At 36.8% G+C, this 14,519-nt stretch overlaps 1 protein-coding gene across 1 annotated transcript in view; it reads left to right on the top strand.

The window, feature by feature from the left end:
• Window positions 1-14,016: 14,016 nt before the first annotated feature.
• Window positions 14,017-14,519, top strand: part of IRF8 (interferon regulatory factor 8) — a 37,510-nt gene continuing 37,007 nt past the window's right edge. The window contains exon 1 of the mRNA XM_003758467.4: window positions 14,017-14,144. The gene's annotated coding sequence lies outside the window, so the exon portion shown is untranslated. The remainder of the gene's footprint in view (window positions 14,145-14,519) is intronic.

Below are 14,519 nucleotides of genomic sequence, written 5' to 3'. Positions count from 1 at the left end.
GTATAAATGTCATTTTTTCCCTAGCAGAATGGAAGCTTCTTAAGATAAAGGGCTTTTTTTTTTAAATATCTGATTGGAGCAGCTAGTTGGGATAGTAGATAGAGCACCAGCCCTGAAGTCAGGAGTACCTGACTTCAAATTTGACCTCCAACAGTTAATAAATACTTCCTAGCTGTGTGACGCTGGACAAGTCACTTAACCCCAATTGCCCCCCCCCCCAAAAAAAAGGATCTGATACCTTGCACATGGTGGGTAGTGTTTAATTCATGCTTATTAACTAAATGCTCTGAGGTATGTGTGTATAGTGGGTAGAGGCAGGTAGAAGGAGATGCCGTATGGTCAGGGGAATTATTGATATTACTTAAAAGTTTTCATTTTAAAAATAATTTTACCTACAGTTTTTTTTAAGGTCTCTCTAGTCCCAGACTAGCTTATTGCTCAGGTGTAGATACACCTTGGGTTTGGAGAACTGTTTCATCTTTTCTTTCTTCATATGCCTCAGGGGCTTTGGAAGAATATGGGATGCTCCTCAAACCTCAAACTGGGTGCCTTCTCAAACAACAGTAAAGAATCTTTGGACTCTCCCACTCAGTGAGAGTTTTGAAAAATACTCGTGGTCAGAAAGGCAGAGACTATTTAGCCTTTGCCTTTGTACCTCCTGTGCCTTGTAAATGCTGCATCATCATCTAAATCATTTTAACATGTCAAATGTTTCATAGATGATCCTCAAAACAACCTTGGGGAGGATCTGCTGTTATTAACTCTCATTTTACAGATAAGGAAACTGAAACAAAGAGTAAGTGACTTGACCAGAGCCACACAGCTAAAGAGTGTCTGAGGCAAGTTTTGAACTCAAATCTTCCTGACTTTGAGTCCTGTGTTCTATTCCTTGTGCCACCTGATTTAATATATATTTTTTGAAATTCTTGGTTGTAGGGCTGTGATCAACATGGGTCCAATTATCATATTTCCCTGCTTTAACTACTCCATATCTGTCTCTCACTCATCTTACTTCTGCTTTTTTAGTGAGAAAGAGCTAATGTATACAGATAAAGAAAGGAAGGAAATGAGCATTTATTAAGTCCCTATTATGTATCAGACACTAGTTAAGCACTTCACAAAAATCATCTCCTTGATTTTTGATCCTAGAATTGTGCAAGGTAGATGATATTATTATCCCCATTTTATAGTTGACAACACTGAGGTAGCTACAAGATACTTAATGAAAATATCATGACTGACTGATATGTGGACAGAGGACTAAGTGAGGAGTCAGAATATTTGTATTTAAGTCTAAGGTATGTTATAGAGAAGCAGTTTAGGCTCAATATAAGGAAAACTATTTCTAATAATTAGTTAACCAAAGGCAGAATAGGATTCTTTTGAGGTAGCAGATTTTCCATTATTAGAAGTCTTCAAGAGGATGTTAATGAGTCTTTTTCAAGGATGAGAAGAGGATTCTCTTTCACTTTAACCTCTATAAACTAAGGCTAGAGGGAACCTGTCTTGATGATCGCAGAGCTAGGAATGGCTTTCACATTTTTAAACATAATAAAATTTTCTTAAAATATAAATATGATTCTTTCTTTGGAGTCATGCAAAAAAGCTGTAGTTTCTGACTGCTGGTAGACAAGTTAACCTTTGAGGTTACAGAATCACAGAATCCTAGAGTTGGAAGGATCTTCAGATGCTATCTAGACAAAAAAAGAAACCTAGCAATATATAGCTAGGTTTATGAACCTAAACAAGAATCTATTTTACAACTCATCCCATAAGATGTCCTATTCTCTTGGTTCAAAGATGGCTAGTGAAAGGATTTGTTCTCTATGCATTTGGGATTCTGTGATACTTGCTACTTTTGTTACCCTTGGCAGTATTCATTAGCATTAGCTCATTCTGGCCTTTAGCACTCTTGGCAAAATTCTTATAGAATCATTCTTCTCTTGTTTTTAATGCCCATTATTTTCTATAGATTTAAACACTGAACTTGCAAGGTCCTATAAGCAAAAAACTACAAGGCTAAATTTTAAAGAAGTCACAATGAATTAATTGAAGGGCAGAGATTTACATATCACTAAGATAACCAAAGTTTTGCTATTAGGGAAATTACTCCACAAATGTTATCTTTTAGGAGGTTTCTTCCTTCCTTTTTTTTTTCCTTTTATTTGGTTTCTTATCTCAAGATAGTGAAAAGTCTTCCCTTGGTATTATCATTCTGTGAGTTAGATTTTAATTAAGCTAGGTTAATATAAGCAGGAAATAATCTTCAGTCACCCACATATTTCAAAAGGAATTACATAATTTAATTGAATAAAAGGAAAATGAAAAAAATTCTCAGCATTGTATTAACGGTGTATAAATATTGGATGGGTGGTAAGTGGTGGTGTAAAGTCTGAAATTTAAGTGCTATGTGCAATCAAGGAAATTATAGTACAATTGATTATGAAGGAACCTTCAAAGTCAGATAGTCTAGTTAATCACCAAATGAAGTTATATCACTTACAACACAAGAAGCAGATACAAATCCAATCTCTGAACATTTCTGGTCTTTTGTCAATGTTTTAAGATTTAGAGCTAGGAAAGGGCCTTGTACTTCTAGAGTATTTCCATTGCAAATAATTCTGACCTTTAGTTTTAGATATGCACTTTTCATGATATTAAAAATGGAATTAAAAATTAAAAATGATAAAAATTCTTTGCCTTTGCTGTGCACTTTTAAAAGCATAAATGAGTGTTGTTGTTACGGTTGTTCAGTTGTTTTCAGTCAGGTCCAATTCTTCATGATCTCATTTGGGGTTTTCTTGGCAAAGATACTGGAGTAGTTTGCCATTTCTTTGTCCAACTCACTTTACAGATGAGGAATCAAAAGGGTTTGTCTAGGATTTGTCTAGGATCACACAGGTCGGAAGTATCTGAGATCACATTTGAACTCATGTAGATGACTCTAGGCCCAGAATTCTATCTACTGTAATCGTTACATTTCATTAAAGACTTTCTCTCTTGATATTGATATAATTATGTGTTTGGGGATACTTACATTTTTAATATGATTATCTTAATCATTTTCCTAATATTAAACCACAATAAACCATTATTTTGACATCTTTCCTCAGTGCTGGTATTAACAATAATTCTGATCAGCTCAGATTGGATAAAACATTTATTAAGTATTTACTATATGCTAATTACAGTGCCAAGTGTTGAGAATTAAAATATAAGTAAAGAGAGACAAACTTTGCTCTCAAGGAGTTACTAATCTACTGGAGAAAGGCAAATAGGGAGCTGGAAAGAAGGGTTGGGAAGGAAGGCATGGGAAAAACCCAGGCTGTGTTAGGTTAAGAATAAGCATGGTAGAATGGGCATTTCCTCAAATGGAGGTTTTAGGGAGGAACTCATCAGTTGAAGGAGGAGGCTATAAGCAAAGAAGTATTGCCACCATGAGAGGACCTTGAAGGTGGAGGTGAAAAGTTCTGGGGAACTGGGGTGGAGTCTGTTTAGATGAAGTAATGAAAACTAAAGTGAGCAAAACCAGGAGAATGTTATACTTAGTAACAGCAATATTATTCAATAAAGAATTGTAGCTAACTTAGCTGTTCTCAGCAATACAATGATCCAAGCCATTCTCAAATGACTAATAATAAATCATACTATTTAACTCCAGCGAAAGAACTGATATCATTTGAATACATTTTGAAATTTACATTTTTCTCTTTCATTCTTTTTCTTTTGAGTCTTCTTATATAAAATGACTAATATGGAGTTTTTTTTTTACATGATTGCATATGTATTAAACTATATCTGATTGTTTATTATCTCAAGGGGGGGAACAAAAAAGGGGGACAGTGCAAATCTGAATCAAAATGTTAAAAAAAAAAACATCCAAATGTTAAATAGTGTTTTAACATGCAGTTTGGAAAAAAAATATTAAAAAAGAAATGAGTATAATTGATGTGTTCACTTCCTCAAAAGCAACTAAATTAAAGCCCTACAATCATTTGTTGTATATTTACTCTATGCATTACTCTATACTATGCATTAAAATGAATCAAATTGGATATGAAATAAATAAGATGTGATTGCTGCCATCATGAAAATGGAAAGAGCACTGGATTTGGCATTAGAGCACCTGGTATTTGGATTGCAGCTCTTCCAATTAGTTATGTCAACTTAGTCAATCATTTAATAATAATCTGGGTATTAAATGTAATAATATTTAATTTATATAGATTTATTAAATTATTAATTGATTATTTTAATTATTAAATTGAATTAAGTTATTATGAATTTTTTTCTCATTTATAAAATGAGGGAGTTGAAGCTGAAACTCCTCATTTTATAGATGTCATTGAACTTGACTTCAAAGATCCCTTTCAAGTCTAAAATTATTATTTTATGATCTTGTAAGTCTATATGATTGGGAGAATGATAGTAGTACTGACAGACAAAGAAGGGATATAAAAAAGAATGTGAGTTTTGGGGAGACATAATGAACTTGGTTTTGAATAATTGTATTTGGAATTAAAGCAGAATAATTAAGTAGAGATGTTTAGCAGCAACTGAAGACTAAGGCTGGAAATAACATAAATGAGCATCACTGACTTACAAGTATTTGCTGAAACTTCAAGAGATAATGAATTATTTTAAGGAAAGACTATTTAGAGAAAGAAAAGAAAGGAGAAAATAATTTTTACTCCTGTTAGCGCCCTCCCAGAATTGTTTTGAAGATCAAATGAGATAAGCACTTTTGTAAGCACTATCCAGCATATAGCAAGGGCAACATAAATGCTAATTGTAGTTATTATTATTGTAAGATGATCTAGAGAAAACATAAAACATATTTGAAGTTGCAGATAAACTAAGATAATGTACTTTTATGGAAGTCAAAAAAGAAAAAAAAAAGAAATAACATAAAAGCTGGCAGAGAAATCAGTAAATATATACACAGAAGAGGATACCAAATTGCAATAAAGAGGTCATTGATAGTAGTTTCTTCAGAACCGTCTTGCTAGAATGGCGAGAACAGAAGTCAGACTGATAAAAGAAATGAATAGTAGGACAAGGAAATAAGGTATAGATCACGGCAAGAAGTTCGAGAGCACCAGAAAAGAAAGGAACAGAACAATAGTTAGAGGCTATAGGATGAAGAGGTGTGAGTTGGGCTCTTCCCCCACCTCCATTTTGGGAGATATACTAAATTCATATTTTAAAGCAGAAAGATAGGAACTAATGAAGAGAAAGATTGAAAATGCAAAATTTGGGACCCTTAGGAAGTTGTAAAATGAGTGAAATCATAGCATGATGTAGGACACATTCTCCAAGCCTTAAATTAAGAAAAGGAAGTAATGAGATTAGTGAGTGAAGAGGGAATCACCAAAGTTGCATTTTTAGATGTCAGGATTAGAACAAATTGCGTTTGCTTGACTCATAAGCAAGCAGTAAAGACTTAGTGGATAACATTTCAGAACTTATTTTAATCAGTCCATTGTCTATTAGTCTATTTTAAGACAGTCCATTGAGAAAAATTCTCAAAATGTATAGAGTGACACCTACTGCCAACATTAGTGTTTCTCACATAGTTCAGAAGAGAGTTCTAAGAAAATTCTCATTAAAAGCAATTCTTACAATAACCTCTCTGAAAAAAGCCATTAATTATCACCAATTATATCTGGTTGTTGAAAGAAATTCTATTAAAATGTTAATTGACATTTACTACAGTTCCTCAAGGAAAGACTGGGATGGCCTTTAGGTTGGGTATGTGATGGAGTATTTGTTCAAATACTGAGGTCAGAGAATCCTAGATTTAGGACTTGCTGGGATCTCAGAGATCTTCATTTTACTGATAAAAAACAAACTGATGCTGAGAGATTAGTGACATGCTAAGAGTAACATGTCTGTCTTGGGCTATCACCAGTGATCCTAACTTTTGTATGGCTATTGGATCTCAATGACTCTGTAGGAGAAAAAGAGAGGCTGATGACTTTTCCTAGTTCTGGCTCATTTAAATCCAATCCCTGGCAAGTCAAGATATCATGACTTTGATCTTCTTCAAAAACAAAGAATGAACAATAATAGCTAGTAATTGTCTGAGGCAGGATTTGAACTCATCTCCCTGTTTCTGAGCCCAGATCCCTTTTGTCTCTGAGATTCTGCTGTTCTGTGATCTGTTAGAAATATAATAGTAATATTAAATCTGTATCCCCAAAAGATCATAAAAGAGGGAAAAGAGGCAAAATGTTCATGGCAGATCTTTTTGTAGTGGCAAGGAACTGGAAATTGAGTGAGTGGATGCTTGGAGAATAGCTGAATAGGTCATGGTATATGAAAGTAATGCAATATTGTTGTCCTATAACAAATGATGAGCAAATATTTCAGAAAAGCCTGCAAAGACATATAAAAACTGATCCTGAGCAAAATGAGCAGAACCAGGAGTACATTGTACATAGTAACAGCAAGATTATGTGACGATCAACTCTGATGGAGTTGACTCTTCTCAGCAATGTGGTGATTCAAAACAATTTCAATAGACTGGGATGGAAAATGCCATCTGCATCTAGAGAAAGAACTATGGAGGCTGAATATGGATCAAAGCACAGATTTTTCACTTTTTTGTTTGCCTTTTCTTTCTTGTGGTTTTCCTTTTTTGGTCTAATTTTTCTCGCACAAAATGACAAATATTGGAATATGTTTAAAAGGATTACACATGTTTGCTGTCTTGGGGAGGGGGGAGTTAAGAGTAGGAAGGAGAAAAATTTGGAACACAAAGTCTTACGCAAATGAGCGTTGAAAACTATTTTTACATGTTTTGGAAAAATAAAATATAATTGGAAAAAAAAAGAAATATGATAGTGATGACCATCTCAGCAGTGTCATTGGGGAGGGAGTGGAATAGACAAGATAAGCAAACAGTTACAAACAAGTAAGATTACATCAATTCATGCATGAATAATAATCAAGAAGATAGCCTCCTTATGCTGTTACTTTGAATAACTCATTGTAGACCTTAAATAATCAGGATTTGGAGAAAGGAAAAAAAGAGGTATAATACATAATAAATATCAAAAGTAATAATGAGCTGTTTTAGGTTGCCTGTATTCAAGGCTAGTAGGTTGGCATTAAAGTCTGTCACTAATACTTTATAACAGTGTGGAGAGAATCTTGGATTTTTGAAGGTGACATCAAAGGAATCTAAGCTCTGACAAATTCTACTGACACAGAAGGGCTTCAAGTACCATCCTGTAGAGAGCTGGATACCAGTGACTCCATGGATCTGATGTCCCAGCACCAGCCTGGTGACTGGGTTTGAGATCTTCAATTTTATGAGGCAGTGTTACCAGGCAATTCTAGTAGGAAGTTTGACTACTCCATGATATTTTATTTTTGGCCACGGCAACTCATGAAGCATATGTTCTGCTATATCAGGTGTTGGGGTTCGGGGTGGGAATGGGGTGAAGTAACGTTTTTTTTTTTTTTTTTAGGTGGAGGGAATGTCTATACTTAAATCATGAATCAAAGACATTGCTGAACAAGTTATGGTTATATAATTGTGATGAATTATTATTGTGTTATAAGAAATGAGAAGCAGGATCATTTCAGAAAAACTTGGAAAGACTTACATGAATTGATGCAAAGTAAAGTTAGCAGAACCAGGAGAAAGCTGGATACAGTAACAGCAATATTGTTCAACGACTTAGCTATTCCTAGCAATACAATGTTTCAAAACAATCCCAAAGAACTCATGATAAAGCCTGGTACCTTCCTCCAAATAAAGAACCCAATACATTCTGAATTACAGAATGAGCATGCTATTTGTACTTTGTTTTTATTTAAGTCTTTTTGCAAAAAAATGTCTAATATGGAAATGGTGATTTATGTATAAATTGTCTTAATTGCTCACTGTCTTAGGGAGGACAGAGGAGAAGGAGAGAGGAAAGAATAGAATATGGAATTAAAACTTTAAAAAGTTTGTAATTGGGAAATATTAGATGTTAATATATTGGGAAAATAAAATTATTAAGATGTAAGCTAAAAAAAGAAATCACGATCCCTTTGAATTTTTGACATACATATAAACATTGGGCAAGGGCTAGTCAGGTACCTGAAAATAGTAATACATCACTAGGGGGTGACCACTAGGGAGTGCCATAGTGCACAGAAGCAGACCAGGCCTGAAATCAGGAAGACACACTTCCCTAAGTTCAAATCCTGCCTCAGACACTTACTAGCTATATGCTCCTGGGCAAGTCACTTAACCCTGTTTGCCTCAGTTCCTCATCTACAAAATAAACTAGATAAGGAAATGGCAAACCATTCCAGTATCTTTGCCAAGAAACCCCCAAACAGGGTAATGAAAAGTCAGATACGACTGGAAAATGATTGAAAAATGAAAATTACACTGGAAAATTAAATTTCTTCAGGTTGCTAATGTTCATTGTTAAAAATAATTATTATGAAGATTGGTAAAATGTTTTAAAGTTTGATTTTTTGGGGGAAATTTTAGCAAAACCTAGTCAATTTTGACATTAATTTGAAATTTATGAGAAGTCAACATCACCTGGAATCAAGTTTTACTATTTATGAGAAAGGTTGTCTGAGAAAATTGATAGGATTATTATTCCAGAGCTAGAAGGGACTTTCTTCCAGTCCCTCCCTCCCCAACTTTGTTGATATCAATCAATAACCTGGATTACTGATTTTAGGACGTTTCACCTAAGGTCTTCATTTTAAGTGTGAGAAAATTGAGGCCTGAGGTTTTTAAGTGACCCTCCAAGGTCATAGTTAGAAGCTGAATTTGAGCATTTCTTTAAATTTCTCCTATTCCTCAGTTCACAATCTAATGTGGGAGATAACACGCAAACAACTGTGTGCACATGAGATATATAAAGAATAACTAGGAAAAATCAACAGAGGGAGTTAAGAAAAAGGCTTCCTTGTGTAACACAGACCACTGTGGCACTCTGTGCCTGAAGAGATGTGTTACATATTACTGCACTCCCCAAAGGTTCTCTGGTACCCTTAAATTGATTTGAGGGTTCTGGGTTCTCTGCAAATGGTTCCAGTCCCACTAATGGTGTTCCCTAATCATAGAAGGGTTCCCCTGCATCTCAGTCTCATTTGACTGTGAACAGATTAGCTTTTACATAGAAATATTTCCTTCAAAAGGCACAATCACAAATATACAAATTTATTTCCTGGCACTTGGGAGGCTCCTCTCTCAAACCACCTTGGCTTCTCAGGGCTTCCATGCCAGATTGGCTGGTGGCTCAAACTCCTTGTCTGTGAGAATCATCTCTAATACCTGAAACTGAAAATAAATAACATAGAACAGAAGCAAACATTCCCTTCTCCACCCCCACCCTATCTAGGAGCAAGAGCAAAAGAAGAGCAGGGAAAGCCAAGTCCTTCCTCTCTCCCCAGTTCAATTCATGGCACCCATCCTCTGGCTCAGCTCTCATCTTCACCCTTTGTATACATCAGATTAGAGTTGAGGAAAAGACTGCATATAAGAGAGACTGAATAGCAACCAGGAGGCAATGGAAATGCATGAAGTAGCTGGGCCCTATATCAGGTTGGGAGCAGTATCTAAAGAGAGAAGGGGGATTATTTGAGGTATTAAATTGATGGACCCTGGCAGCAGTTTGGAAATGGGAGAAAAGAGAGAATGAGATAAATGGATGACACTTGTATTGGAGATCTAGGGTTGGAAAGATTGTGGTCATCCTAACAATAATTGGGTGATTTCAAAGAGGGCAGTGTTTGGGTGGAAATAGATTATAAAAAAATGACTCAAAAAGACATTATAATTTTTAAGTGTGGATAGGTATAGAGGAAATCTTCCACTTAAGCCATTTTCCGATAGTGTGTTGTCACAGAGTGGTTGATTTGATTGACTTATCAAATTTGGATACTAATTTAGAGTAAAGAATCTGAGGAAATGAAATAGAGAAGAGATAAGTTTCAGTGGTTGTGTTAGATGTTGGTGGTAATATACATGGCAGAGATATGTCCTTGATAGCAAAGGGCCAGTCAAGTACTTGGCTTAAAAAACAGGTCCTAGGTGGGTGTCAAAAGGGGAGACAGGGCTTTTAAGACAAACTTCACCTGCTTGACATTTTTCTTTGGCTCCATAATTGTCTTTTAGAATCTACCAGGTTCTGGCATAATTGCTAATTGTTAATTAACAAAAGATGCATCACATTCATTTGGGGAATAATTAAAAGCAGGTCTATTCTCACCACTAATTTTGATCAAATTCTCGTATGTGTGTATATTTAAAGATGAAAAGCAAAAATGGACATTAAATAGTTCATGGGACTTTGATATTGTTTAAATGATCTACGGAGTGAAAAAAAATGTTTGAGAACTACTCTAAAGTGACCAATGAACTATTTTCTATTAAGTCCATCTCTTTGTAGGTATAGATCTATCAGGGCAATAGAAATATACCTTACTAATCTTTTGTCCAGCTTTTTCTACCAACCCCGTCACCACAATCTCAATGCAGCCCATATAAAAGTCGTCAGAAGAGACCATTCCCTCTTTTATTCTTTCAAGCAATGCAACAGATTGGCTGATCAGCATTATTTCCTTCCCTTGGCTCCCCTTCTTCCTTTCCATCCCTTCCCTACTCTCCATTAACTTTTGTTTCCCTTTCCTCCCCTCCCCTCCAATTGCTCTCATCTGTTTCCCTTCCTTTACCCTTCTTTTTTCTTTTTCCTTTCCTCCCCTTTCTTCCCTTCCATTGATCCTTCCCTTTCCTCAATTCCCCTCCTCTTTTCCCCTCTTCTCCTCCCCCCTTTCCTCCTCTGATCCACAATAATCCTGTGAATTACACAAGGTATAAAGTAGCATATAAGAAATTTCTATGAATAGCTGTACTTTATACTTTAGGTTTATTATCTCACTTGATCCTTACAACAACCTAGTGAAACAGGTTCAATTTATCTTATTATTCTTATTTTATAGATAAGGAAATGAGGGTTCAGAGCAATTCAGTGACTTGCCCAATCATAATTAGTAGGTAAAAAGGAGGATTTCAGAGAGAGAGAGAGAGAGAGAGAGAGAGAGAGAGAGAGAGAGAGAGAGAGAGAGAGAGAGAGAGAGATCCGTCTTCCTTGCGTCTAAATTCAGTGCTTTTTCCATTACACCACAATACAAGGGGTCTAAATCGAGAAATGCTCATTTTAATTTGCTCTTGTTCATTTGGTAGTGGTTCCAATCTCTTTAGCAGGAATAGTTTTACTGACATTTCCCTATAAATACTTATTTAAATGATTCCCTTTGTGAGGAACAAAGCATTCTGTAAAAGGAATAGAAAGCTCTTTACATAAAGCTCTATTTGATTCTTACATGAGGTGTTGAATAAAGTGTGCAAGTGTTTATCTTTCCACAAGAAAGTGATTTGCCAAAGATTGCACAGAATGAAGTCTGGGGGGTCTTCTTTCTATAACTATTACTACCACTATCACCAGTATCACTACTATAACTCCTATTACTATTATTACTTCTACTATTACTACTACTACTACCACCACTAATACAATTACTAATATTAGTACCTACCACTACTGCCACTACTACTACTGCTACTGCTACTATTATTACCACCACCACTACTACTGCTGCTACTGTTACTACTGCCGCTACTACCACTATTACTACTACTATTGCTGCCACTATTACTACTGTTGATACCAACTACTACCAGTACTACCATCACTACTACTACTACTATTAATATTACTTACTGCTACTATTACTACCACCACTACTGCTACTACTATTGCTACTGCTGCTGCTGCTTTTGCTTCTGCTGCTATTACTACTACTATACTAAATCCATTTCAATGGCTCTTTAACATTTGCAAAATACCTGCTTCACAAAAATCTTATAAAAAAGCAGTGTAGCCTCCACTCCCTGGGGAACCTAGGAAAAATCAGCTCCCTTCTCTGAGTCCCAGTTTCCTCTTTTATGAAATAAAAAGCTAAGATTAAATGAGCCCTAAGTTTTAAAGAGTCTTCAGGTAAGTAAAAGCTCTGTTCACAGAGTTAAAAAGTGAGCCCAAATTCTAAAGCTAACCAAAAGAATTGTCATATAGCTCTACAATACATTATATATATGTCACATATATCTTTCTCTTTATATAGTTGTCTTACATACATATATCTCTGTATATACAGTTAAAGAAGGAAATAAACAGTCTAAATTTCCTTGGTCAAGCCTGATTTGGAATCTCTAATAAATGAATTCTTGTGGTTTAATTGGTTAGGGTATATCCCTCAGCCCCATGAAACTAATCAGTGCTTTGAAGGTCACTATTTTTCTATTATCTATTCATCTATCTATCTGTGCATCCCTCCATCCATCTATCCATCTATATATATATATATATCCCTCTCTCTCTCTATATATATATCCCTCTATGTATGTATATATATGTGTATGTACACATAATGGATATTATATATAGATCTGAATGTTACATATGATATACAATACACATCATATACACATACAATCATATAATGGTATAAATATGTATACATGTGTAATATATGTCATATATCTCTACAATGTTATTTCTATGTATAGTTGTCATATACACATATATTTCTTTATATAGTTGTCATATATATGACACAATATATGTACATATTATGCATCTAAAATATGTGTGTGTGTGGCTTTGGATCTGGAAGCTCAAATAGTAAATTTTGAGAGAGGAATCTGTAGTCCAGAGATGCTAAGAAAAGGCAGCTTGACTCTAGTCAGGTAGTGGGGGAAGGGAGGAGATAGTTTATTTTAAATGGAAGTTAATAGGGTGTGTTTATGCTTTGAAGAACTCCTATGTGTAGTGAAAGGTGGCTTTTATCTAAAAGAGATTGAATGACTTTGGGGCTGAGATAACCAATTCATTTTGTAGAGGGGACTGTTCCGAGGTCACACAATTAGTGTATGTCCATATAATTTAAAGATCAAGTTTAGTGTCTAATGGGCTCCCCTTCCCACTATGAGAATGAATTATAAGATTTTTTAAGGACTCAGAGGAACAGAGGTGGAAGAGGATTGACCAACTGCCCCTAAAAAGTTTCCATTCGGTTCCCCGGTTCCTAATTCTTTTGAGCAGCTTTGGAATCTGGGCTCACTTCTTAACTCTGTGAGCAGGGCTTTAACCCAAGGACTCTTTGAGAGTCGGAGCTCATATAGTCCCACCTCCTCATATTTACAAAAGAGGGAAACTGAGAAGGGAACAGACTCTTCCAAGGCTCTTCAGGTAGTGTGAACTGCTCCGCTTAAAAAAAAAAAAAATCATACAAGCCTTTTAATCGATGTGTTTTATTTATAGGTAAATAACATTTATATTTTTAAACTTTATAAAAATAAATACCTTCTTCCTGCCCTCCTAGACCCTGCCTCTCTTTTCGGGAATAATTAAACAAAGAAATCCCTTCTCCCCCCTCCAAGGGCCGGGAGACGGGCGCTGGGCTAAGGCCAGCATAGCGTCGGGGTCGCCGGTGGGGGCGGTTCACTGATCAGCTCGGGTTCTATTTTTCCTCCTGGCAGAGTCAGTTTAGGGTCTCGGGACTCTGATTTCCAGGAAATTCCCGCCTCCGCCTCCGCTCGGACCCGGCTGAGCCGAGTCACTTTCGGCCATAGCCTCCCACCCCTGGAAGCCCGGGACCCCAGTCGTCCCACGCTCCTCCGAGCAGCCAGAGCCGCCCACGGGCCGCCCCCTCTCAGTCCTCAGGCGGCTTGGGCTCCAGGAGACCTGGATGGGGAACGGTGAGCTCTCAGTAGGAGGGGGAAGTTCCCGTAGCCACCTCCAAGCTCACAATTACGGCCACGGCCGCCTCCTGGACTGCACTCGTTTCTCGGAAAAGCTGCGCTTAGAAGAAGGGTCTCCGCATGGCGGGCACCCATTGGTCCATACGTTCCCCTTTCTTTGGCAGCCATTGGTCCCAGTCCCCGTCAGTCCGGTCAGGAGGCGGGACGGTCGGGACACTCCCCGAGCTCATATACAGCCCCGCCCGGGACTACTGTCACCCTCCGGGTCTCAGGACTACCCAATTACTCTCTAGCTCCCGATTTCTGCAGCCGGGAAAGCTGCTGCAGGCTAGGACCTTTTTCTGACGCTGCTGGCTAACAGGTAGGGACCTTCCCCTCCCCCTTTCTTCTGAGGCTTTCCCAGGAAAAGAATTGACAATGGGTCCTTATACATAGACAACTCAATCTAGTGCCTCCTAATATAATGGGCAGAATAAATGACCGTACGCACATGTCTTTATATGTTATGGCACTAAATTTGGAGACAGAGGACCGGTGTAGCAATCTTAGTCCTTCTGTTCTTCTTCCTCTTGTGGAGAATGAGTGGACTGGTCTAAAGGCTCTCTCTAAATGTGCTTTCCAGCTTTCTAACTCTATTAGCCTATAATCTGAGGCTCTACTGAGAGAGGTCAAACGTCCAGAAAGAGGAAGGGATAATTCCTTTGGCCCGATTAGACATAGAAAATAACTGTGTTTG

Source organism: Sarcophilus harrisii, chromosome 2 (assembly GCF_902635505.1).
Source record: "Sarcophilus harrisii chromosome 2, mSarHar1.11, whole genome shotgun sequence".
Taxonomy (NCBI): domain Eukaryota; kingdom Metazoa; phylum Chordata; class Mammalia; order Dasyuromorphia; family Dasyuridae; genus Sarcophilus; species Sarcophilus harrisii.
The sequence above is the reverse complement of the archived record's forward strand: the minus strand, read 5'-3'. Positions and strand labels throughout refer to the sequence as shown.